General features: G+C 38.1%; 1 pseudogene; it reads right to left on the minus strand.

The window, feature by feature from the left end:
* Positions 1-2581: 2581 nt before the first annotated feature.
* On the minus strand, positions 2582-27274 carry LOC109086890 (annotated as a pseudogene).
* Between the last annotated feature and the right edge of the window lie 468 nt (positions 27275-27742).

Below are 27742 nucleotides of genomic sequence, written 5' to 3' on the forward strand. Positions count from 1 at the left end.
ACAATTTGAGTTGAATTACTGAAATAAATGAACTTCTCCACAACATTCTAATTTATTGAGATGCACCTGTATTGTAGTATATAAACATTTTGAACGTACAAGTTTCGAATGTAATTAATGACAGATTTTCTGCAACTTGCATGATGACACACACTTACAGTGTAAGTAATATGCATGGAACAGAGTGGTTATTTCATCCTCCTGTGTGTGTGAAGTTAAAAGCTTCGACCTCACCACCATTTTTGGTTGTGCAGCTTTAACCTATGATCATGCTTTTTTTTCTTTTCTGTAATCGTTTCCTCTCAATATGAAAGTGGGTCATGTGTGTGGTTTTTGATAGCCTGATCTGATACAGCTGTGATCTGCGGTCATGGCCTTTAGCAAGTTAAACAGTTTTGAGCTGATAAATTAAACCCATATGATGAAGAGGAGCCATCTAGTGGTAACTTACTAATAACTGCAATGCAATGCTTGATTTCCCTACAAGTTTATTTTCCGGCTATCTTTGCAGCTGTTGTGCTTTTATTTGTAGGAGGGTAGAGAACATTACTAAAGCAGCTGCACACAGCTGTACAAAGGTCAGTCTGATTCAAAAACATTTCACTGCAGGTCACATTTCACCACTTCAAAGAGCTCCTATCATAAGGAATCAAATATTCCCTGATCATCTGGGACCAGGTAAGAGCTCATTCTGCTATGAAAACACTGCAACTTTCTCAAAATTTCCTCCTCGGGGTAAAAACAACTTGTTCTGAAATTTCAAAACTTCTGAGATCAGAGACATAAATTTATAAACAACACGTATTATTCACTGAGGTAATAAAGAGGAAGCAGGACAGATGCAATTATTTCTAAACAACACATGAAAAAAGTCAAACGTGGGTCAAAGCCTGTGCTGTTTCTGATTGTGTGTAGCACCTACAGCTCTGCAGGACGCTTCAGTCAATTTAGTCTGATCACAATCATTTGTGAGTCATATTTCATCAATGATGGTTTTATGAATCCATCGTAGTATTTTACATAAGAAAATATATAATGAACCCCTGTAGAATAGGAACAAGAAGTGGCTAACACCTAGTATCTAGAAGTGCCCTGGTGAAGAGTGAAGCCTCTTGCTGTCTCACTGCGGTCAGGAAGTTCACACAGATTGATTACCCTACATGACCAGAGTGAGGGGGCAGCTGTCATACTCACACTAACAACCACAAAAACACCTGCAAGACCACACAAGTCCCAACACAAGTCTCAAACCAAACAGAGCCTATAACTGCTGACAGATCTGAGATCCAAGCCGGACAAATATATCAGTCACAGAGTGATCACATCTCTGCAGTGCTGAAGTCTCTCTACACAATTACAATTTCACATGCAAAGCAGAGAACAGAAGCATTATTCTGTAGCGCTTATATTGAGTATTGTTTTCACATTTCAACATTTAACTGTACTTCAATAATTAACTGGTTCAATTTAGTAGTGTGCTCGAAATAATGCCAAGCAAATAGTAAGGTGATTTTTTTTTATCTCAGTATCAAAAGAAAACAAAAACATTGTTATTCATAAAAATAAAGCACATTCCACTCAATCTCTCATCACTGTAATGCATCTGGATGTATTGTTGAGCAGTTTTAACAATGATGCTCCTAAACTTGATAGTTTTATTCAGCAAGGATGCATTACATTGATCAGAACTGTCAGTAAAGACATCAATAATGTTGCTAAAGATTTTAAAGAAAGGCTGTTCTTGTGAATTCTCTTTTCATCAAAGAATCCTGAAAAAAAGTATCACAGTTTCCTCACAAATGTGAAGCAGCACAGCTGTTTTCAACATTGATAATAATCAGAAAATGTTTTTCCTGAGATGTTTCCTAAAATATAAGAATGATTTCTGAAGATCATGTGACACTGACGACTGGAGGAATGATGCTGACAATTCAGTTTTGATCACAGGAATAAATTACATTTTACAATGTATTACAACATAAAACAGCCATTTAAGTGGTAATTAATATTACACAATATTATTGGTTTTACTGTATTTTAGATCAAATAAATGCAGCCTTGGTGAGCAGAAGAAAACTTTTAACAAATAATTCCAAACTTTTCATTCAAGATCTCATTAAACAGTAAAAACTTTTGTTAAGGGGGAAAAATAAGCAAAAATGAATAATACTGTATATATACAGTATTATTCTGTATATAATATACAGTATATTTTTTATATAATATACAGTATATATATTTTTTTTTGTTACTTAATTTTTTTTTTCTTCATATAAAATCATGAACATGAACAGATTTAATCAAAATGACTAGTACACAAAAAAATAATGTTGAACTTAGTTTTGTGTATTTAAAATGTTTTACAAATATTTCAAACATCTCGATTCAGTACAATCATGAAAAATATACAGAGTAAAAGTATAAAGGCTGTAAATTCACACTTATAAATAACATTCTAGAGATTGAGTTTCTTTAAAAACTATAAGACAACTACTAGCAATAGAGGTAGTGTTAAAAACACACTGACAGACACAGGAGCTCTACAAAATCGAAAATCTATATAAAATATGACATTTTCATTTCATATGAAGCATATCAAGAAGTCTTTTCCCTGTGGCTGGTGGTGTTCTGCTGTGACTCTAGTGTGTGCACTGACCAGGGAGGCGATGTAGACCCAAACGGAGAGCACATTACCGGGATACGGGTGCACATAGACCGCCAGGGCAAACTCTACATTTGGGGCTTCGACCTTATGAACCCCTGTGCTGTGAACAGCTTCAATGATTGGCCGAATCTCTGAGAAAGGAAGGTGCAGGGGAAACCCAGATATCTGAAACAGATCAGTAAGTAAACAACATTAAAGGGGTGAGTTCACTGTGATGCAATACAACTTGGCCACCTATGCAGTAAAAAGGCTTTTTTTTTTTAATCTTTGCCACATTACAAGAGACAAGGGCTATAGAGTTTCCCTTTGGAAAACTATACTGCACTGGGCTCAATCCGACTTCCAGCTGGAAGTACGATCTGTAGTTTTAACATATAAACTGGTAGATCTGGGTGCACGTAACATCGAAAAGGAGCAACATTGTTCATTTTTACATATACTAACTGACATTGCAACAAACACAAGATGCTTGAAAATTGTCTGAATCATTCTTTACAATCTCATTGAGCATGTCTGGCCCTCACGCTGACCAATACACAGCTATATTAGCTAAAGTGTCAATTTTTTCGAAATTTGAGATTTTATACATCATCTGAAAGCTTGAATAGGAAATAAATAAGCTTTTCCATTGATTTATTGTTTGTTAGGAGGACAATATTTGGCCGAGATACAGTACAACTATTTGAAAATCTGGAATCTGAGGGTGCAAAAAAAAATAATGAGAAAATCCCCCTTGAAATTTTTCCAAATGTAATTCTTAGCAATGCATACTGCTGATCAAAAATTAAGTTTGATATATATTTACGGTAGGAAATTTGCAAACTATCTTCATGGGAACATGATCTTAACTTAGTAATATCCTAATGATTTTTGTCATAAAAGAAAAATCGATAATTTTGGACCCATACAGTGTATTTTTGGCTACTGCGACTTAAGACTGCTTTTTGTGCTCCCAGGGTGACATCTGTGCTGCATGTAAGGCTATTAGCCTGTGTAAAGTGTGATTTCTAGCAGAAGACTTACCCTGTATTCTCCCAGAAGGCTTTGCAGCTCGAGGCGATGTTCCTCAGCCACCTCTCGCCCTCCGCTCAGCTCTAATTTTGGCAGGAACTGACGTAACGTAGAGGATGAGCAGTAGCGGTTCCAGCGCGTGGGGTGACGCGGACGCCATTCCATGATCTTCTCCCTCAAAACCTTCTCTATCCTACAGCGCAGAAGCTCATTTCATTCAGGTACTGCATGTGTCCCTTAATGACTGGGGGTGTTGTTTGATTCAAACAACCTGTCTTGTAACTCAACAGCAACTGCTCTGTCCTCGTGTGTCTGTACACCAGGCCCTCCCGCTGAAAACATGACTCAAAAATTCAACAGTTTGGCCCAAATGGGCAACAGCTGCAGATTAGAACGTTACTTCAGAAAGTGATTTTTAAGAGTCACTGGGATTCGTTTCAGCTGGGTTCATTTAACGGGTGGCCTGTGATTGTGGATCACATCCTCCCCTGAAACACTAGAGAGGCCGGGATCAGCGAATGCTCCGTGAGAAAACGCTTTCCAGAGATTTTGGCTTAGTACGGCGAAACTCATTCTCACAGGTGCGCGTACTGGCTGGATATTAAACCACACCTGAGACACATGGACAGACATAAAAATAAAAATAAGAGAATCATATCAAGAAAATAAAAAATGCCAAGCTTTTGCCAGAATTTTTTTGCTTGTTTGTTTTGTTTTTTTTTTGTGCACAAACATAATGATTTTTTGGAAAAATTATGATTTTTTTTCAATATATCTGAATAAAAGTCTCTTATGCTTAACCAGGCTACATTTATTTGATCAAAAATACTATTAAAACAGTTATGTGGAATTATATTTTTGTGTAAGAACAGAAAGATCAAAATACAAAGCATTTATTTAAAACAGAAATCTTTCTGTAGCATTATAAAAGTCTTTATTGCTAATAAAATATGAGCGGCACAGCTGTTTTCCAACAGTGACAATAATCAAAATGTTTCTTGAGCATCAATCCGCATATTAGAATGATTTCTGAAAGGATCATGTGACACTAATGATGCTCTGAATAAATTCAGCTTCACATCACAATAATACATTAGATTTCACCCCAATATATTCACCTAGAAAACACATTTAAAATTGTAGTAACATTTGGACAATATTACTGTAGTTCTGATCAAATAAATTTGGCACAATGTTTCAAAACTCCTCAACCAAATAATTATTGTAATTCATATTCTAAACTTTTGACTTGCAAATTGAGTGTAAAATGTTATGTTTGCGCACAGATACGAAGGCCGTTATGATAGCCCTGTGATACATTTCAATGATTTTTTTTGGTGGGGTAAGTGTGTTTACTAACGTTGTCTCAGAGCTGATCAGGCAAGCCGATGGTCTTGTAGGGCAGAATGTGTCATATTGTCCGTGTGCTGCTGTTCCGGTGCTGGGATTCCAGATCAGATAGCGTTTCTGCTCATACGTCAAAACGTACGCTGGATGGGCGCCTAAAAACAACACAACAACAATAAAATACAGTGTTTTCCACATCCATCTCCACTGATTTCCACTGATTTCTCACCAACAGAGATTTTGGTAGTTTCCACCCTCAATGTTTTATTGGTGTGTGATGGTGCTAAGAGCTTGTCACTCACCTCAGGAATGGCGATCCCTATGACTAAGCCACGCCCTTTTCCCCCCATCGACAGGAAGTAGTTACAGAGTACCACAGCATGCTCCTCCTCTTCTCCAGCTAGCAACGTTAGGAATTGCTAAAACAGCTAATCCAGACAAACCAGAGTGTATAGACACAATCTCACAGACAGAAAACAAACGAGAGCTGATGTCCATGTTTACTCACATCGCACGTGCTCCATAAGTCACAAACCCCTGCGAACCCGCTGTCTGGAAGAGAAGGAACGAGCGAACACGTATCGTGCACCACCTCCTGAGGAAAGACGGAGCGAGAGAGATGAGCGGAAGACTAGACACACAGATGAGAGCTGGTGTCTGAAACGTGTGTGGACGGACCGCGGTCTCCTGAAGGGCTGTTCGGGAAAGCGTCCAGCAGCTCCTGTGGGGGGTTCAGAGGCCGTATGAAGCGTGTGACGAAGACGGTTTTGCCGTTTGATGTCTATGTCGACGGTTGGTGAGACAGGCCGCTCGGGAAACGCCCACTTGCCTCCTTCTCAAACACTTCACTTGCTATCAACAACGCTCACCTCCTGAGAGTCGAACTGAGAAGAGAGAGAGAGGTCAGAGGTCATGAAACAGTGATTTCACACTCAAGTGTCCCTTACTGTATATTAATAAAATGAGCTGTTCAAAAGTTTGGGCTCCGAGAATATAAGCAGTGTTTCCCACAGACTTACACTCTGTGTGGCGGCACTTCCCCTGGTGGAAATATATGTATAGAAATATAAAACCGCAGATGGGCTTATTTGAAAGTGCTAATTAATTCTCTGCCAGCAGGAGGCGCTTTAAGAGCGGCAGAAAACAGTGGTTTCCCCGGTAATGGCTGTAATCAAAACAGCGCTTCACTCATGAACGCTACTTTATCAGGCATTATAGGAAAGATGAACTTAAAAGTGCATCAAAAACTTTTGTGAAGTCAATCGGTTCCCTTTAAAAAAAACATTTATATAAAAACACCCTTGCCGCATTTTGATTTTGAAACGTGCAGTGCTCATGGTATTCAAAGAAGTCAAACATTTTGGAAAATCATTTTTGTGGTGGTCAGTGTTGATAATGTGGAGGCCACCACAATATTGCTATTGGAATTCTATTTTTTGAAACCTCTGAAAAAGTATTTCTGTCTTTCTCTTTTCTTTCTTACTAATAATAATAATAATTAATTAACGGACCCGAAACCTTTGAATGGAAATGTATAAACCAGTAAATTGTTCATGGAGAGATATACAACCTGATCTAAACAAAACTCCACTAAACAGACAACACTTACAGGAATGTCTTGGGTTAAGCTACATGTAAAACTAGTTCAAGTTGTGCTGTGCTATGATATGATGTGGTTTACAGATTACAAAAGAAATTTAGATTTTTTTTTTTTTTTTGTTTTGTGAAAAAAAACAACAATCATGTTTACAGTAACACTTACAGTTGAAGTCTGTGGGGCAAGGCATTGTGTGCCAGACAACAGAAATGTTGCATCTTGTGTATTTGTTAAAGTGTTTTTTTAGTCATTATTCCACATCCACATGTTTTATATTTAAGCTGTGAAGTTTTTTATATTTTATCCTTGTAGAGTGGGACAACGGTTCTAGCTCCTGTCAGCAGATCTTTCTCATGTCAAACAGTCCCTTTCTTGCATCCTTTCTGCAGATCATGTGGTGAAAATCTCCCATTTTATTGGCTTTAGTAAAGGTTAGTCATGAATCAGTCGTATCACACTGGTATGAATGTTAAGGCTTAAAGGTTTAAGCATTTTTGGCGATACTTTGAAAACAGTGGTGTTTTCAATGTTTATGTTAGCACAGCGCGTTTCCCCCTAGACTTCCACTGTAAATAAACATGATTCAGACTCCAAATATATTACCTTTGCTTCCTTCATCTTATAAAGCTTCAAAAAGAGAGACAGAGAGGAAAAAGCAATACTGAACAAAAAATAATAAGATTCTTACTTTTATGCACATAAAAAATTAGTGCTGTCATGCGATTTTTGTTTACATTATATGTGTGTGTACTGTGAATATTTATTATGTATATATAATACACACACATACAGCATATTTTTGAAAATTTTACATGTATTTGCATGTATATATTTATATTATATATAACTATATTTAATGTATAAATGAAACATTTTTTCTTAAACCTATACACGGTGGTTTATACATACATAATAAATAGTTACATAACATAATAGTTTAACACAGTACATGCATATACTATGTAAACAAAAACTTTTATTTTGGATCCAATTTAATCATTTTCACAGCACTATAAGAAATAATTTTGTCCCATCACACATAACACTTGCTAACGAAGCAGATTTTCCCCCCGCTGTACCCTTTTTCTCTGTGACGGTGTCTCCAGGAACCAGACTTGGGTCGCCTGGTGATTGAGAGCGGCTAAGGAAGGTTGCCTTCACCTCAGGTCTGGCGGACGGCGTCTATATCCACCTTCACTGCCCAAAACTGCGCTCCGTACTATATCCCCGCAGTACTGGATGAGTGGACACCTTAAAACGTCCCATCGATCTAAACATAACATATAATACAGACCACACAGCAATCAAACCTGAATATGTTCAGCTTTAACAGATAACCACAAAAAAACAAACACACCCAAATAACCAATCAAATTTAAAAGAGATATATTCCGTCCCCTACAGTCTCATAGGGAGCCGGATTAGTTCAGAGCATAAATCCCTTATAAACAAACACTTGGACAAAAGCAGAAACTGTCATGTGCTCTGTTGGAAGTGTTGGTGTTTTGGTGTCCTTGCCCGATACTGAGGTAGAATGGTGGCTGAAGTGGATCTTGATGGAGCCGGAGCCTCTGCCGCCCTATAACGGTTGTGAATAGGGTTCCCTCTCTCCCGCTTCATTACCTGACAGAGTTTCGACAGACAGGTCAACATCACATCGGGAGTTTACAATTGACTCCTTAAGAATGATGCCAGAAGCACATCAGAATGTTTCTCACCTCCACGCCATCATACAGGATCTCAATCGAATATGTTGATGTAAGACCTCGTCTCTGCTCGACTGCCGACTGGTGGAGCTGTAGTCCTCCGTTTGGAGCGCTGTGAAATACAGGGGAAACCGTTTATTTCACAGCCATGCAAATACGGAAACTCGGTGTGAAAACCAATCACATTTCCTAGCGAGCTGCCTACCAAGACAGCCTTTCAAGGTAGCATAGGCGCAATCCAAACCTGAGGGCTGTTCTAAAAGTTTAGACCATGAACATTATGCTGTCTTTTAAAACGTCTAATTTTTGTGGCCTAACTGGTAATGTCACCAGTGTCACTCACAGAATACTCTGCGACAAGCCTTAATGACAATAAGTAATTAATTAATTTAATACGAGAAACTTCATTTTTCACACAGAACTAATTACATTACCATTATTTAGAGTAAATTTATTTAAAAAAAAAAATCTTTATGCTTTATTCCATACTGAAAAACAAAATTAGAATTCATCAAGATAAATCATATATTTTTATTTTTTTAATATTCATGCATCATTCAACATTGCAGAACATCAAGAAAAAATTATTTATATTTTGTAAAAAAATATTATTGATGTAAATATATATTATAAATCTTTATTCTTATTCAGTACTAGAAAATAAAGAAAAATGAAAGAAATGAAATTTATCAAGATCAATAATAAATCATTAAATTCATTCATTTGTTTTTTTTTTTTTTTTTTGCTCCAACAATTGAGAACATCAAGAAAAAAATGAAAATTATATTGTGTCAAAAGAACTATGTATATTATTGATTTAAATGTATATTAAATAAAGAATAAAATATTTAAAGTCATAATCAAAACAAATAGTAGTATAAAGGTATTCAATGTGCTTATTATACTGTAATTTTAGGAAAAAAAAAACATACTGTGTGCATATTTTTCTTGCTTATGCAACCTTATTCCTAAACGTGGAAGTAAGCCTATGGGCGAGACTTTCTGGTTCATTAGCCGCCTATAGGTTTAAAAATAAATAACAACATGCAGTAAACAGTAAAACTGTTTTGCACTAAAAACCAGTGTGTTCATAATTAATATAATGCGTTTAAAATTTATGGTACGCACCATTGGCATCAAACAAGCTGTTTTGTACAGCTACAAATAGCTGGAAGCTAATGAAAGCTGTTTTGTACAGCTACAAATAGCTGGAAGCTAATGATGCCGGACATCCGCTCTTACGGGAATAGTTGGATTTATTTTGTTGTTTTTTTATTTTTCAGTAATTTCGTATGTACAGCATTTCATATGAGCCACTTATGATTGCTCTGTTTCAATCTGGAGGCTGCCTTTGAAGACAGCAAGACAGTTCACTCAGTTCAGAAATAGAGCTGTAGTGACATGTAGAGTTTATGAAGTTACACTGGCTTTTCATGTCAGTGCTGAAGGTTTTAGTCAGACCTGAATGGCAGAACAATCTCCTCGTTCCAGCAGGGGTTTGGGTCCCCTCAGCGGTAGACCGTCTGCAGCACTGAACGCTGGAAAGGACACCTCCACAAACGGCCTGACCCAGAGGCTAACAGTACACACAACAGCACACATGAATACATACATTACAGTCACATAATATTCAGGTAAAGGAACATTGTGGTGTTGGTGCCGTTACCTGTCCGAAGGGCCACTACTTACACTGCCCTGCTGGGGTGTCTGGGACGACACGGAGCGGTAAACGGCTCGGTGAATGATCCGCCCAGACTTAGCCGACGCAGGGGGGGTTTGCTGAAAATACAAACAAAGAATGAGTGATTGTTTAGAGTCTTCTTATTGGTCAGCTTTTATGGAAGTGCAGAAAGAGGTACCTGGCGTAAGGTCTGCGAATGGGGATGTCGTATCCTCTGACGATGTTGACCAGGAGTTTGATGTCTCCATCTGAGAGGTTCTGAGCGGCCGTCACCTTCTTCCTCTCCTTCCTGCAAGGCTTCAGGGGCCGTTTTGGCTCGGCCAGTTTGAAAACAGGTTCCAGCCTAACACCCTGAAAGAGCGTCAGCTGAGAGTCAGTTGGAGATATCCCCATAACACAGTGCGGTATTAGTGAGGGATTTTGAGTTAATGTTTAACGTGGAACAAGGGACAACTGAGACAGGACTTCATCAGCCTCAAACACATACAGTGCATTGGTTTAAAGTCTCTATTTCTATCCTGGACACAAAACACATATCTATTATTGATGTTGAACACGTTTCTGATGGACAGTCAGTCAGTACATTAGTGACAGAGAGTCCTCAGTGACTCCCTTCTGTAGGTGACATACCATTAGATACCAGTAGATGGCGACTCTTTATGAGTGAGTCAACTGAGTCATTCACTCAACCAATTCATTCAAAAAACTGATTCATTCTGGCAGTGACTGGGTCTCATTCAATAACAATAGAATGTGCGTGTACCGTCTGAGTAAAATCAATTTTCATAAACATATCATGACTTATCAGTTTATGTACTGAGAGTAACAAAAGGCTATAAAAGAAGAGGTTGTGGAAACACTTATATGGAGATGGACTGTGTTTTATGCAAATTACTAACCTGGGGCAATTTTTTTTATGATTAGATTTCCTGTGTGTGTAAATATAAACAATCTAACATATTTATTGTTTTAACGAGACTCACTTTTTTATGAGTGAGTCATTGAATCATGCACTTAACTTATCTGTTTGGAAAAAACTGATTAATTCAGGAATTAATCACCACGTTTGATGGTCCCTGGTCAATGTATAATTAAATTGCACGGAAAAGAGCAGCATGAACATTCAGTTAAACGTCTCCTTTTTAGTCCTTCACCAAAGGAAAGGAAGTTGTATGGGTTTGGAATAAACATGAGAGTGAGTGAGTAAATACATGCATAATTGTTCTAAACATTCACTATCAGTACTCACCAGCAGATCAAACACACAAACACTCTGAGTGTGTGATCTCCACATTAACACACACTTTACACTGACTAACTCTACAGAGAATGGCACCTCATGAACACACAGATCTGAGGGGAGGAACACAATAAAAATAAAGGAATACGGAAGACCTGGAAACAGAACAGAAAGTCCTCAGAACATACCCTGCACCTGGACTACTGAATAAACAAACGTACAGGAGAAAAAAAAAAAAAAGAGAAATAAAAAGACAGGAACTTTCAAATAAACATCATTTTATACTGATTCAAGATTAAACAAAGCCTCTTGTGTTCTCTGCAGTTTGTGCACAATCCAGTCATTAAAGACTGGCTGATGGCATAAACTGCCATCCCAAAACTGCAATCAAAACATTAAAGTAATGAACTGCAGAGCGAATGAACTGGATTTTAGCTTCACACAAAAGTCAGCATGTGTACCAGACCGTATCTGAATATGACAAGATCTCCAGAAGTGGGAGTACTGTTAAAGATAAGTCTGCCTTCAGAAAGCCCTCTATTTAAAGTCAGCAGTAGTGAATCAGATCAACAGTAGAGCTGTTTACCCGATGCGGGGACCTCGTCCTCTGAAACCACGTCGGACAGGATGAAATGATGCTTCGCTATGAGGAAACGATTAATAACTGACTCCCGCACCTGAGACAGAGAGACAAACAGTCAATTTGATTTTAAGGGCCCTTTGCTGCAGTCCATACATACCTCACTTATCTAATACATAACACACATTACCGTCCACTGCTCTTATATCATTAAAACATAAAGACAACAAAATTGAAAAGAAAAATATATTTAGGGTCAGTAAGACTTTTGTGACAGTAGGCAATAATCTTACAAATAAATGCTGTTCTTTTGAACTTTCATCAAAAACATGTTTCAAGATTTCCACAAAGATATTAAACTGCACAGCTGTTTTCAGCACTGATATTAAAAATCAGAAATGTTTCTTGAGCAGCAAATCAGCATATTAGAATGATTCTGAAGGATCATGTGACACTGAAGACTTGAGTAATGATGCAAAAAATTTTAGCTTTGTATCAAAGGAATAAATTACATTCTACAATATATTCACATAGAAAACACTTTCAAAATTGTAGTAATCGTTTACAATGTTATACTGTTTTATTACTGTATTTTGAGCAAATAAATGCAGCCTTGGAGAGCATAAGAGACTTCTTTCAAAACATTTGAAAAATCTTTAAACTTTTGAGCAAATAGTGTAAGTAAGGAAATTATTCCATAGCTAAATTTCACTCATCACTCACTCTTTGCAGATATTTGGCCACAAGGGCTCGATGTGCATCAATGTGTTCTTTGGTATCAATAATCTCCCATCCTTTAGTCTCTTCTCATAATCCTGAAACAAGATTATTACGCAAAACAGCTGTTTATTCTTACACATATTTAATTAAAATAAGAATTACAGTATACAGTATTCTGTCTGGACAGTCTATGTTTATATTTTTTATTTTATTTTGAAGTCTTTCGTGATTCATTCATTCTGGACAATCTTAGGTTCACAGAAAGTTCTCACCGAGGTTAAGTGATCTCACCTGGAACACTTTTTCAGACACCTCCCGCTCCATGGATGGGACGCATTTAAAGTGACGGAACACTCCGGGCACCTCCTGACTCCGCAGCCTCAGGAGACGGAAGCGACGGGAACGCTGCAGCTCCTCATCGCTCAGGAAATTAAACTCCTCCTGAAGCTGCTCCAGGCGGAAATATTCAGGCACCGGCCACATCTCCACTACTCACCACCTACAGAGACAATAAGACATCAAAACAAACGCAGCGCTCCTGAATACTAGACTCTTACAGGTTATAGGTCTACTGTGGTGTTGAGCATTCAACTAATTTTTTTATTTTTATAATGACTAAACTGCATGTTTCATTTATTTAACTAAACATTGAAAACAATCGTCAAGCTCATTGGCAGATGCCTTTCTAGATATGCTAGAGGCACAGTGTATAGAGAGAATCCCTTGGGATGGATGTACCGAGAGAAGTTGCATGATGGAAGCATTGTTGGGGTCATTGGGTCAAGGCGAGACTCAGCCGCCCACTTCCCCAATTTCTTCATGTCGTTCAGCCCAGATGCTCCAATACATGCTATAGCGTCCATCTGCCTGTGACCACTAAAAGAGAGAAAACAGCGCATCTTATCCAGCACAACTGAAAATAATGCGCTAACAGAGGGCTGGATCTCAATTTGGCTCTCTGACCTGTACATACCCCCTCCAGGCTGACTGGACGGGGGAGCGAGGGGGACGTCATCTTCCCCTACAGCCCATGACACGCAGCAGGAGAGCTTCCCTGACGTCAACAGGGTCTGCGTGTTAGTGCCATCGGCCTCGAAAGAGAACGGAACACCTACCAAAAACAAGATATAAAACAAGCTGCCCTCCTTTCCCTTTCATGACTCATGACTGTGACGCACAAAACAATCTGTTTTAGGAAGGTTTATAGAGGTGTTTACCACTGCCGACCCTTCATGGTTGAACGTAACTCTCTGGTTGCTGCTAAACTCCATCTCCTCAAACGGTGCACTACCGGTCAGGACGGAAGATTCTGGAACCGGCACACACACCTCAGTCAGCTGGGAGGTGGACGAGCCGACACTCTCAAATACCTGCGAGACAACATCCAGAACGTTTCAGACACAAGCAGACAAACAGCAATGCATTGTGTGAATGCACACACAACCCACCGATTCCGTACCTGTAGTTTGATGCTTTCTGGCCAGTTCACTATCTTCAGGTTGAAGATCTGACCAAAGTGAACTCTGAAATCCATGTTGAGGGTTCGACTGTCTGTTAGAAACTTCTTTATCGTTGTACAGGACCTTGATGAAGAGGGCACGTTTGGCCACATCCTCTCTACGAGCAAACTCAGCACTAGAAAGGATAAACAAAAACTACATTTTTACATTTCTGGAGAAAATTTGGATGTTTACTGTATGCAGGCAAAAGTCAGGGTGTTTACAGGGAGCTGTTATGTGGTTTCCAGAGCCCAAGTTTCTAAAGGTCCACCAAGCCGTCATCAAAGAACATGCAGCAAATAAAGCTGACTGTGGTGTTGCCTCACGTTGATTGCATAAGGTCCAAAAGTTGCACTTGAATATAGGGATGCACCGATCATGATTTTTCATGGCCGATCTGATACCGATTTTTTTACAAGCAAACTGGCCGATTCCGATACCTGATTTTTTTTTAAGCAACAAAAAAGAAAGAAGGAAAATATACATAAACAAGATGTTTATTTGGTATTTAATAGGCCAAACTGGCTTTTGGCTATTGAAAACAATAACCGTAACCATCTGAAATTAACGGCACAGTAAGTAGCCTACATTCAATACAAACATAGATGGTACAGACATCAGCATTTAGCTTTTGTTTTTGAATTGTGTTGAAACTACATAGAACTGGCCTTAATTAAAAGATTAACTGTAACCATGTGAAATTAAAGGCAACAAACACAATCAACACAAACATTCAAGAAGATGTTTCTTAATCAGCATTCAGTATTTTGTTTTAGTTTTTTTCATTTGGTTTTAAAATAAAAAAGGTCTTTACCAGTGAGACTAAATAAAAGTATGCTATATATATATAAATTATTCCAAAATGTTAAAAATCATGTTGGTGCGAATAAAACTAAGATGCAAAGTGTTTTCATTCGTCCAATTAAAATAAAAAAAAAAAAAACTGGGTAATGATTCACATCTGTATGTTTTTTTTTTTGGAGCCATGACAAAATAAATAAACTATTGGCTTAAGTTAAAAAAATATAGATGTGAATCATTACCCTAAAATTTTTTAATTGGATGAATGAAACGCTTTTTTTCAGTGTGCTACAGCAGGTGAATTTTAAATCAAATTATACAGAACTGACGTTTACTTCTGGCTTTTCAAATGTGTATGCAAGTTCTACTTTACAAAAAAAAAAAAAAACGTGATTTCAGTTTTGTCCACAGAGTTTAGTCCGTTTCGTTTCTCATCCGACACGCAAGAAGTTGAGCTGAACATCCCTTCACTATCTCCGCTTGTGCAGGGGGAGGGGTGGTGTAGTATTGTTGAGCTTCTTCGGGGGCAGGAAAGGGGCTCTTATTTGTGTGCCAGTACACCAGCGGCTGTTCATTTCCTGCTATCTGTGCGTGTGCCCGCAGTCTGTGCCCGCAGGCGCACTTCCAGAAAAATCGGCCGAAAAAATACCAAAAACCAGCCGATTGCCGATCCCGTATTTTAAGCAAAAACCGGCCGGTTCCGATTTATGGCCGGTCAACAGGTGCATCCCTACTTGAATACACCACAAAAACTACAGCCGATGGACAACTAGTGTGGGAGGAAATAACTCCACAACAGCAGGTGGCAGTAGTCGGCAAAAAGGGAGATTGTAATGAAGACTATGGTAATTATGGATTCATAATGTAACTTCTTCTGGTTCACTAATCTAAACAGCTTTTCCTTTGCCTTGTCCAAATACCCACACTTGCGGTCTTGGCCACTTGAGAGCGCGTGACAGGAAGTAAGCGTGCAAGACTGTCCCAGGTCTTAAAAACGCCAGGTCTTAAATAACGCTCTGGAGCACTGTTCGAGGCTTAGTGTATCCCATCATGCATCATATTTTGGAATAAATTGCAAGATTTTTGCCGAGATCTCACGAGAGGTCACGGAGCCTTTCCAATGTAAGTTAAATATTAATATAATAATTAGATATTACATATAATTTGGCAAAAAAAAAAAGAAAAGTGTTGCATGTTTTATTGGTGCAAAGATGAGTAGAGGTGATATTTATTTTGTACAACATTCGCAACTGCTTTTCATCATTTAATTAGAAGCACCACAAATTAAACTGTGTCATCTGTTATAGGGACTACTGAACGGACATTTAGAAATTGATTTTAAAATGAAATGTATTTAAAATAAAAATAAAGCTATGTAAACACTTGCATTTTTACAAAACTGTAAGTGTGTCCCATCAGGTAATGAAAAGTTCTACACAATAGTGGTCTTCATTCTCACTTGAACACTTGAGCCAAATACACAAAATACGTCATATAAGTAGTCAAGTGGTCAAGTGCAAAGACTGCAACTGTGGGTATTTGGACAAAGGGCTTGTCTCTCTCATCAGTGGCTCCAATGTGATTCAACGATTAGCCAAAAAGCCACCAAGAAGTTACAAATCACACCACATTAAGTAAGCCCACAGACACTCAACAACGGTCTGACACTGGATGACAGCTGACCATCAGCTTGGTCTGTCATTGCCTTAAAGAGTCAGTTCACCCAATAATGAAAATTCTGTCATGAATCACTCACCCTCACTCACCCTCATGCCATTCCAGACCTTCATTCATCTTCAGAACACAACTTAAGATATTTTTGATGAAATCCGAGAGCTTTCTGACCCTCCACAGCACTGGGTTGTTCTGAAATGTTCCCAGAACCAGAAACGTAGCATGGACATTTTTTAATTGTCCATGTGACATCAGTGGTTCAACCATAAACCGTAAGAAAAACATACCCTTTAAGGTTTTTTTCGTGTTTAGCAGATGCTATGCTATTGCAAGGGTCCTTCTGGGTGATGGCTGGGGTGTTCAGGAAAGTTGCTAAAGGCTTTAATAAACCACTCAAATTTATAAACTATTATAAACTATTTGCAGTCTGGATGTGTTGACGCTAGCGGCTGAAAGTCAGAGCCCAGTCTGCAATCAGATTAGGCAATCAGAGCTGACAGATTGTGTTGTCTTTTTTTAGCTTCAGACTATGATTCGGTCTAGTTGGTGGATATCAAACATTCATTTTTCTGTGTGTGTGTCATTCACCGTGGGCACTGCTCATTGGGGGTGATGGGCCCGGAGACGGTAAGTTCTGGAATCAGAACCGGTTCTCCAGGTTTCCTGCGGATCCTGGCTGCCTTTTCCCGTACTTGCTCTTCCAGGTCCTGTTGGTTTCTCTGGAGGTTCCGGCTTCTCTGGCTCCTCGCCCAGCTCTTCCTCCCTTTCCTCATCCTCTTCTTCCTCCTCCTGCTGTCTTTTCTTTTTCTGCTTTTTCTTCAAAGCTTTCTGAAGGAATCAGAAACATGTTGAGAACATCTCAGTCTGGTTTCAAAGAGGATTATGACTGCAAAAACAGTAGTTGCATCCCATGTGTAGTAGTACCTGTTTTCTCTTCCAGGATTTCCATTCCTCATGTTGTCTTCTGTATTCGCTCATCTTCCTCTGATAGTCTTCCTCTGCCTCCGCCTCCAGCTCTGACACCTCCGCCATGATGTCATTCTCAAACTCCTGCTCGTCCTGCTCTCCGTCCACCTTCTCCCTGCAGAAGCCACTTGTCTTATAAAACGAAGAACAAACACAGAGTCAAACTCGTATGAAAGAAGCTGTACCTCCTGATGAAGAGTTTGAAGGGTGTGTTGGTGAATCTCTGGAAGTCTCTCAGAGCTTTGAGCTCCTTCCACACTCTGATGATCCTTTGAGGAGAGCTCTGTCCTTCTCCTGCTCCACATCACGCAACTGACGGGTGTGTCTGACGATACAGGAAGAGACCAGGAATCAATTAAAACTTGAGGAAACAGCGATCATAAATATAACAGCTAGAGATGATTGGAAATTTCTTACCTCACTTCGTGTTTGTACTCCGCTATCCTCTGCTGGGTCACCTGACTCAGAGCCTCTCCTCTGTGAAGCTCCAGCATATTCTGAATAGTGTTCCTCAAGCTGTTCAACTACACACACACAAATTCAGAATGAGTCTAAAGAAGAACAGGAAGCTTGGTTTTGCTGGCACACTTCTGGGTTACCTTATCAGTGAGGAGTCGTGTGAGGTTCTTGTGCTGTCTGGTCAGGTGCTGATCGTACAGCTGGGCGAGACGGGCTGCCAGCACATGTTCACGGCTGAAGAGAGGATGATGGGAGAAGATGAGGCCGGATACATCTACATCCAGCTGGTAGTCTGCCTGGGGGTCGCCCATTCCAGCTATGTAGAGGTTCACATGCTTGGTCTTCAGAGCCTGGGACAGAGCAGACAACAGTGGAAACACCATGTCATTATGCAAACAATTCAGTTATGCATTATACATTTTCAGAAACAGCGTACAAAATAACACTTAAAAGGTAGATCTTTTGTTGTTTTTTTCAATAAAAGATCAGTGAATAATTGCCCCCTTCCTGTTTTTATTTCATTTTTTATTTCTTTTTTTGCATATTTGTCACACTTGAATGATTCAGATAATCAAACAAATTTTAATACTATACAAAGATGACCTGAGAAAATACAAAATGCAGTTTTTAAAAAATGATTTCATTTATTAAGAGAAAAAAGCTGTCCAAACCTGCCTGGCCCTACGTGAAAAAGTAATTGCCCCTAAATCTAATAACTGGTTGTGCCACCCTTTGCAGCAACAACTGAAATCAAGCGTTTGTGAAAACTGACAATGAGTCTTTCTCATCACTGTGGAGGAATTTTGGCCCACTCTTCTTTGCAGAATTGTTTAAATTCAGCCACTTTGGAGGGTTTTTGAGCATGAATTAACTGTTTAAGGTCATGCCACAGCATCTCAATCAGATTTAAGTCTGGACTTTGATTTGGCCACTCCAAAACCTTCCTTTTTTTTTTTTTTTTTTTTTTTTTTGAGCCATTCATTGCTGGTGTGTTTGGGATCATTGTCCTGCTGCATAACCCAAGTGTGCTTGAGCTTGAGGTCATCAAAGGAATGTCTGTATCCTTCATTCTTCCCGCTGTGCGGACATTAGTAACATATTCTCCAGTGCCCAATAGGAAATCACGGTTATAAACATATGATGATGCTGCTGTTGTAACAAACAAGCACATAAACAAGGTTACCAAACATAAAACATACAACTTGGCGACTGAACAACGGCGACGGCTTGCCATGCACACAGGTGCCATCAAGCCAAAAGTCATTGGCCCAAAAGTCTTTGGGATAATCAAGATATTTTTTGGCAAAATGTGAGAAGAGCCTTTGTGTTCTTTTTGGTCAGCAGTGGCTTTTGCCTTGGAACTCTCCCATGGATGCCGTTTTTGCACAGTCTCTTTCTTATTGTTGAATCATGACCTTAATTGAGGCAAGTGAGGCCTGCAGTTCTTTAGATGCTGTCCTGGGTTCTTTTATGACCTCCTTGATGAGTCGTTGTTGTGCTCTTGGAGTAATTTTGGTAGGCAGGCCACTCCTGGGAAGGTTCACCACTGTTCCAAGTTTTCTCTATTTGTGGATAATGGCTCTGACCATGGTTCGCTGGAGTCCCAAAGCCTTAGAAATGGCTTTATAACTTTTTCCAGACTGATACATGTCAACTATTTTGTTTCTCATCTATTCTTGAGTTTCTTTAGATCGTGACATGATGTGTTGCTCTTTAAGCATGCTTCACTTTGTCAGACAGGTTCTATTTAAGTGATTTCTTGATTCAACAGGTCTGGCAGTAATCAGGCCTGGGTGTGGCTAGTGAAATTTAATTCAGCTTTCTAAAATAAGGTCGTTAATCACAGTTCTTTCATGGGTTAACAGGAGGGGGCAATTAATTTTTCACATAGTGCCAGGTAGGTTTGGACAGCTTTTTTCCCTTAATATATGAAACCATCATTTAAAAACTTCATTTTGCATTTACTTGCATTATCTTTGCATAATATTAAAATTTGTTTGATGATCTGAATCTTTTAAGTGTGACAAAAATGGAAAAAACAAAAACAGGAAGGGGGCAAAAACCTTATCACGGCACTGTATGCTATGCGACTACTGAGGGGCATCTGAAGGATTCAACACCTGCATCTCTACAATCTTCCATAACAAAGGAACTTCTACTGCTCTCTGATAGACACTATATCTACCTGCACTCTACGGTCCAATCCTGGATGGACCTCCCACAAAACCGATCTTTAATGGAGTAGCAAATCTGCTTAACTAGTGCCATTATATTAAAACTGTATGGCTAGAGGAGATAGTAAGTATGTAAGTATCAAATTGTCATTAATTTAACAAAACTTTACAGGTGTAATCATTTAAATAATGTTTAAAATGTTGCCTTGGGAATGAACTGAAATAAATTTAAGTTGAAGTACTTAAAACACTAAAACAAATAAAAAATTAAACTAATCAAACAAATAAAACTAATTAAAAATGACAAATGCACATAAAATTGCTAAACTGAAAAATGTAGGACATTTAAATACAGTTTTATTTTGTGATTTTGTTATTTTCTAGCAATAATAGTAATAAAAAAAACTAGTTTTAAAAATACTAACTAAATAAATAATAAACAAATAAATAAATCCAGAATAAGTAACAGGGTTGCAGATTTAGTATAAATTTGTACTCAGTTGGGGCTAGATGTTCTTTTTTTCCCCAAAATAATAATGTAAAAAACGCTCTATTTTCTACAATTGTTTTTCATATATTTACAAAGCTTACATACAGTTTGCAGCATTTAGCAATTTTAGTATAACATAATTATAACAATTCCGATTTCTAAACTGTGTGTCCAAATAATTTTATCACTTGTTGACAAAGAAAAAAATAGCTTTTTTAATACTTTCAGGTTGCTTATTGTTCCGTACCATGGAAAGTGAAATCACTTTTCTTTTTTTTCTCACTATTTTTTTTCTTTTTTTTAGGTAACAGGGTTGAATGATTGAGCTTGGCGTATACATTCAACACTTTTGCCTGTACTGTGCAGTGTACTTTGCATGAGGACTCTGTATACTTCAGTTTTCTCATTGTTCATCAGCCTTGTGCTCCTAGTGTCAGCTTGATGTTTCTCATTTTATGTTTCAGTGGGTTGCATTAACAAAACACTTAATGTCAATTAGTTCCACATGTCTGTGAGCACTTTCATAATGCTCACTTTTATTGGCATGCAGCATTCATAACACACAAGTTTTATAAATCACACATTGCTGAATGGGTGTGTTATTGTTTATATTATATGTGTGTGTGTGTGTGTGTGTGTGTGTGTGTATTATAACGTCTATTACATATCTCGTATTTTGAGTCATGTGAGGCATGACAGGCACATGTGACCTCACTGCCCTGTCTCACAGCAGAAACTGTGACATCATCACACATCTGGATCCCATCTCCGTTCTCACACCTCTCATTTCTACAAAAATTACTGGCAGTTCATATTGCCTGGAAACAGGCTGCATGAAGGATATGACACCAAAAAGCGCTAGTAAACATTACAGGATTAAATTTTAGCATTCAACGTCATAAAGAACCAAGGGTGGGCAGCCTGATGTATTTTAAACAATGACAAAGATTTTCAAAAATCATAGAGATTTCACCCTCTAATTTCCGAAATGTTTTAGGGCTGAGCAGAATAAAAAAAAAAAAAAAATTACTCACTACAGAAATTTCCATTACTTGCTGAGATTTTATGGTGTTTTCCCGACCTACAAGATATTTCCAGGTCTTCCATGCCCCTGGGGTCTTTGGAATTATTAAAGTCAAAAATTTAAACAGTTTTTGAACAGGGTTTTGTGTGTGTGTGGTTTTATATTTTATTAATTTTTTTTTTATTTATTAATTTTTTGTGTGTGTAGAAAAGAACACATAACTGATTCTTCCCTCCAGACCAGTGTTAGAGGTCCAGTGCCTGGGGATCACAGAAAACTGTCTTCCAAAACCAGTGCATTTAATGTGAGTCATGTTTCATCTGAATTCTACAAACCTTGCAAAACTTAACCTGGCAAAAACTAGTTGTTTTTTGAAAGCACTCATTGTAGCAGCCTGGGAACACATTTACATTGTCTGCTAGTGGTGTGAGATATGTTGGGTCTACGCTACTATCATACATATTGTTTTAATGATGTTATGACATTATGAAGTACGTCACTCACAAAAACATGGTGTGAGATAGCATGCTTTCACTGCGTGATGCATCTATTAGAATGCAGTTAGAATAACCCCGAGTTCAAGATACTGGGGGCAGAAAAAAGCCCCTGTATGTGTTTTTGTTTTATATTTTATATAGTTAAGCAACATCACAAGAGCAAGAATGCTGTTTTTCCCCAATATCAGCACAACTGCAAATGTGATACTGATTTTATACAGTAGTGTGTTACTGAATGAATCCACATTTTTTATCTCAAAGAATTATTAATGCAATTGTTATTGCATTCACGCCACCTCTGAGCTGCATTAAACAATATGTGCACTAATTCTAAACAGTGTTATGTTGTATTATTCTAAATTATTTTGCTGCTTAAATGTAGCAATTAAACATAAAATGATGATGCATACTTCTAATAATGTTAGAAAAAATAATGTCCCTGGAAATCAATTTAAGGTGGCAATTCAATGGAAAAGATCATTTTTGTCAGAATATGAAAATTTTGTGAGTCAGCTGTCTATGACAAGCCTAAAGAAACCAGCACATAAACACACACAATATTGTCTAATTATCATAATGTATAGTTCAATCTCTGACCTTTCTGTAGACAGCCTGCAGCGCAGGGTCCAGCTCATCCTCCAGGTGGAAGAGAGGCGGTCTGGACGAGGACTCTTTGATTGGGTCCGGCAGAGCAATAATACACCCATCATCACCAAACCACTTCCTTCCCTGCAGAAATCACAAACACTCACATTACAGACAATAACATTTGTAAACAAATTACATTTAAAAAAAAAATATAAAAAAAATAACAGTTTTCTTTATTTACCTCAGCCTGCTTCAGGATTCGGTTTTCCAAAATGTTCTGATTGGTCAGACAGACGTGTGGCCTCTCCCCCACATATAACCCTTCCTCCTCCAGGTAACGGGGACGCACGTTCTCCGGCAGCTTACTGGAGGCAGGAACTGTGTGGCAAATGTAAATCACAGATTATCTGACCTATAGGAAGGTTCAGGTGAAGAACTGCATAAGTGCTGCTGCTTCGGTTTCTGTACCTGGCCTCATGCTGGGAACAAACAGTGTCTCTCGCTCCCTCTGCAGTCGCCTGCTGTAGCCTATATATTCCGCTCTCCTCACTTCCAGGAAGTCCTGTGCTGACTGGTCAATGATGAACAAATCCTCCTCCTCGTCTCTGACCAGAGGAGCATCTTCATCCTAAACAGTGAATGCATTACATCATGAACGAATGTATGACAACCAGTAACAAAAATATGGACACTTTACAATAAACTCAGATCATTTACAGTAAACTCCGATTATAACAATACAGTTGTTACAGTATTTATTAATCTTTGAAAACTACAGTTGATAAGAACACAACTAGTCATTGTTAGCTCATATTAGCTTAACTCCATGAAATACATGAATACAAATAAAACGTTATTTTAGTAAATGTCTAAATTAACATTATCTAGGATTTAAGGTTTTATTTATTTATTTATTTTTCAGTGTTAGTTCACATCGAATGCACTTACTGTAACTAATATTAAAAAGTGGAACCTTACTGTAAAGTGTTACCACAAAAAAAAAAAAAATATATAAAAACCTGAGAAAATATAAACTCAAGTCACCCTGGCTTCAGACTCTTCTTCTCCTTCATGCTCCCTCTCCAGTTCAGCCTCTTCCTCCCCTTCTTCATCTTCCTCCCCTGATTCCCCCTCTCCGTCCTCCTCTGCTTCTCTTCTCCTGGACTGTCTTTTCTTACGGCGTTGCTGTTGAGGCTCTGGGTCAAAGTTGAAGGTGAAGAAGTTGTACGCCTCTTCAGCGGTCGGCAAACCAGCCTCAGCCTACTCAGAAACCAAACACTCATCATGATTTCAGCATTTCTAGATTATTTCTCAATTAATTAGATCGCAAATATAATGAATGCATCATTTTATAATATATAAGCATTTCATCACTTTTAGAGGGTGCTTCTCACCCTCGCAGGAGAAACAGCAGATTCTTACCCTTTTGTCTTTTGCTGCACGTCTAGCTGCATCACGAAACTTCAGTCTGGCAGCAAAGGATGAGTCTTCATCGGCCTGTAGATCTGGATCCGTCTGAAGGAGGAAACCACATGATCAGACTTCTTTCAGTTCTGAACTGCAGGTGGAGCGTTTAATTTTAATTCTAAAATATGCATACAAACTTAGCTGTGTTTAGTTACTGTTCAAAAGTTTTTTAAAGTCAAGATATTTTAATATTTTTACCAAGGCTGAATTTATTTGATCAAAAATACAGTGAAAAACGCAGAATTTAAAAAAGCTGTTTTTTTTTTTTTAAACACATATACAAATATATAGATATATATATATACAAATATATATATATATATATATATATATATATATATATATATATATATATATATATATATATATACACACACACACACACACACACACACACATACACATATATATATAATTTATTCCTGTGATGTAAAGCTGAATTTTCAGCATCATTACTCCAGTCTTCAGTGTCACATGATCTTCAGAAATCATTCTAATATGCTGATTTGCTGCTCAAGAAAAAAATCTGATTATTATCAATGTTGAAGACAATTGTGCTGCTTTATATTTTTTTGGAAACTATTATAAAGTTTTTCAGGATTCTTTGATAAATTGAAAGCTCAAAATAAATTTTTAACATTATATGTCTTTCCTGTCACTTTTGATCAATGTAATGTGTCCTTGCTGAATAAAAGTATTAATTTCTTTAAAATAATAATAATAATATTAATAACTTACTGACCCCAAACCTTTGAACTGTAGTGCTTACTACAGTATTTAGTTAATGGTCACAGGGCAACTACTGTACTACTGAGATCAGTATTCATCAGTGCTTACGTCTCTGTCGAATCTCGTGAGGGTGTCTCTGTCTCGTAGACTCTGTAGACGGCTGGCAGGCTCAATGATGCTTTCCTGCTCTAGAAGACTTGCTGCTTTAGACTGAAGGGACGACACAATGATGAATGAATTATGAACCATTTAGTATTCTGAAATATATAATGAAATATATGTCCTGTTTTCCTCTCACTGGCCCCAGATGACCTTTACCTTTGCTGCTCTCAGCTTCTCAGTCATGCGCAGTCTCATGGTGGTCTCTGATTGGCTGGATCCTGGCCTCATCACAGGCCGAGGAGGAAGATCTAGAGAGATTGTGAGGATGAGAGTGTTGTACTCCAAGGCAGTCACACAGTATATAGACTGTCATGGCAGCCCGTCCCAGTGAAACCAAGGCTTTGCGATAACATCTATAAACTGCAGAATGTCCTAACCTCTCGGTGAGCGCCCTGGTGGGCTTTCTACATCATCTCCTCTGTCCTGCTCCTCTCTCATCTCCTGCACTGCTGTCACCTCCTCCTCATCTGGAGGAGACTCTACCGTCATCTCCTTAAGCAGCTAGAACATGGAGACCATATGCAGACATTACAGACAAAGAAACCCATGTGCAATGGAAGAAAAGCAATGGATTAAAAATCAGTTGTAAAGTTATCACAGTCCTGACCTTCTTCTTCTTCTTTTTCATTCTCTTCGCCATCACTGAACGTCTGAGTGTCTCACCAGGGTCCTCTTCTCCACCTGGAAGCTCCTAATATAACATATATATTGTCTACAGTAATGTTTTTTTTTTTTTTGTATGTTTTTTTTTTTTGAGTTTGCATGAGTTGCTGTTAATCATGCCCGTCCAGTTAGATAAAATAACATGCAGTATTTTTCTTGCTGGTCAGAAGCAGTTTTTAAGGAAATTCCATGCTTGGATAAAAGAAGAATGTCAAAGAATGTTCAAAAGAGTTCCGAAATCCAATAGAAAAGCATTGAAAGGATAGTTGAGATTTTGTTACTCAGCCTATTAAGATCAGCATAGACATTCTCCTTGATATCTAATTTTGTGGATGGTTTAATGGGTGTGTGGTTGGTTGGTTGGTTGGTTGGTTGGTTGGTTGGTTGGATAGATAGATAGATAGATAGATAGATAGATAGATAGATAGATAATGTCAGGATGACACAAGGATGATTGATGACCCAATGTTTATTTTTGGATGATCTATTCCTTTAACTAAGAATTAGGACAGAAGCCCTATTGAAGGAAAGTCTAGCAGACATATATTAGTGCACTACAGGAAATGGCAAGGGTGAGAACAGAACCAACCTCCACCGCAGTGTGTTCATTCTCCTTAGACAGATCCCAGTCTGACGGAACCAAAGCCTACAGCAGATCGGCACAGACCTTACATTCACGGCTTCATGCATGTGTTCAGTGAAGGAGCATACTCTAGCTTTATAATGCTACAGTTTGTCTTGTATAACAAACTGCTCATATAACAAACATGTCTAGCAACTTCAGATGTGAAATACACCAAATATGAACGCATGTGTGTACTGTCCAAAAAGTGCAGCCCATAAATAGCAGGTGATAAACATTTTTTTTTCTCAGTATACTCTACTACAGTGCATGATGTATAGTGTTTCTACCTGTTTATCATCTCTGACTCTTCCTAAAGACTCCTGCAGTTCTCTCCTCTTCTTCCTGATCTTCTCTCGCACGTCACTGCAGATAACAGGACAGTCTTAAAACAAGCACATCTTTACGTTTTTACTCCTGAAATAGTAAAAACGGTAAGAATAAGTTAAGTTACCTGGGCGATGACATTTTGGTGGCCATGAATAATATTAATTATTTATATGAGATATCTTCCCAAATTCATATCAGATCAGAAGTCAGGACTTCACAGGAACGTCTTGATGAAACTGTAATAAAATCGTGAATGAGTGAAGTTTACAGACTGTATCGTCTACAGCAGACATGGTTTATAAACACACAGGCGACGTTCTGTTAAAGTAAAGTAACTCTCTTAATAACAGCAGATTGTCGGTCTTTCGAGGCAGGACATAAACAAAACAAATGAACAAGACTGAAAACAAAGGCTTTCTAGGTTTAAACAGTCCAAACAACATCAATCCGCTGAAGGAGCAGCTTTTCAGTCTTTATTTTGGTAGAGTTTTACCGTCCTGCGTGCTTCGCTGCCTGGTAACGGATGTAAATAATCCACTGATCATTGAAATAATCTGCAACCGAACACAGAGCAGTGTGCGTCCGGTCCGTCCCACTCTGCGTCAGAGCGTTTTTCATTGGCCAACAATCCCGTCAATCATCTAAATCTGGAGACGTCACAGGCTTGAATCAGATCCTGCGTAAACGTGTATTTATTTATTTATTTATTTATTTATTTATTTTTTAATTATGTCGTTTATTTGACCGTACATGAAAAATTATCTTTAAAATAAAAACAAAAACGTATGTTCATTTTTTTTTTAATTAAAAAATCATTTTAGGAGCGTGTTCTCAGACCTGTTCACTACCAAAACGTGCGTTGCATTACTGTCTGATGCAATAACTCTTTTTTTAATTACTAAAATTATTTACTTACATTTAATTACACCGTATTTAATTATGCATTTCATTGTTGCACGTGACTGTGATATAGGCAAGGTATTATTTGACGTCTGAGTCTGAGTGATGTTATCTTAAACACAGCACAGTGTATTATATCTCAAATAGAGA

The sequence above is a fragment of the Cyprinus carpio genome, chromosome B23 (genome assembly GCF_018340385.1).
Source record: "Cyprinus carpio isolate SPL01 chromosome B23, ASM1834038v1, whole genome shotgun sequence".
Classification (NCBI taxonomy): domain Eukaryota; kingdom Metazoa; phylum Chordata; class Actinopteri; order Cypriniformes; family Cyprinidae; genus Cyprinus; species Cyprinus carpio.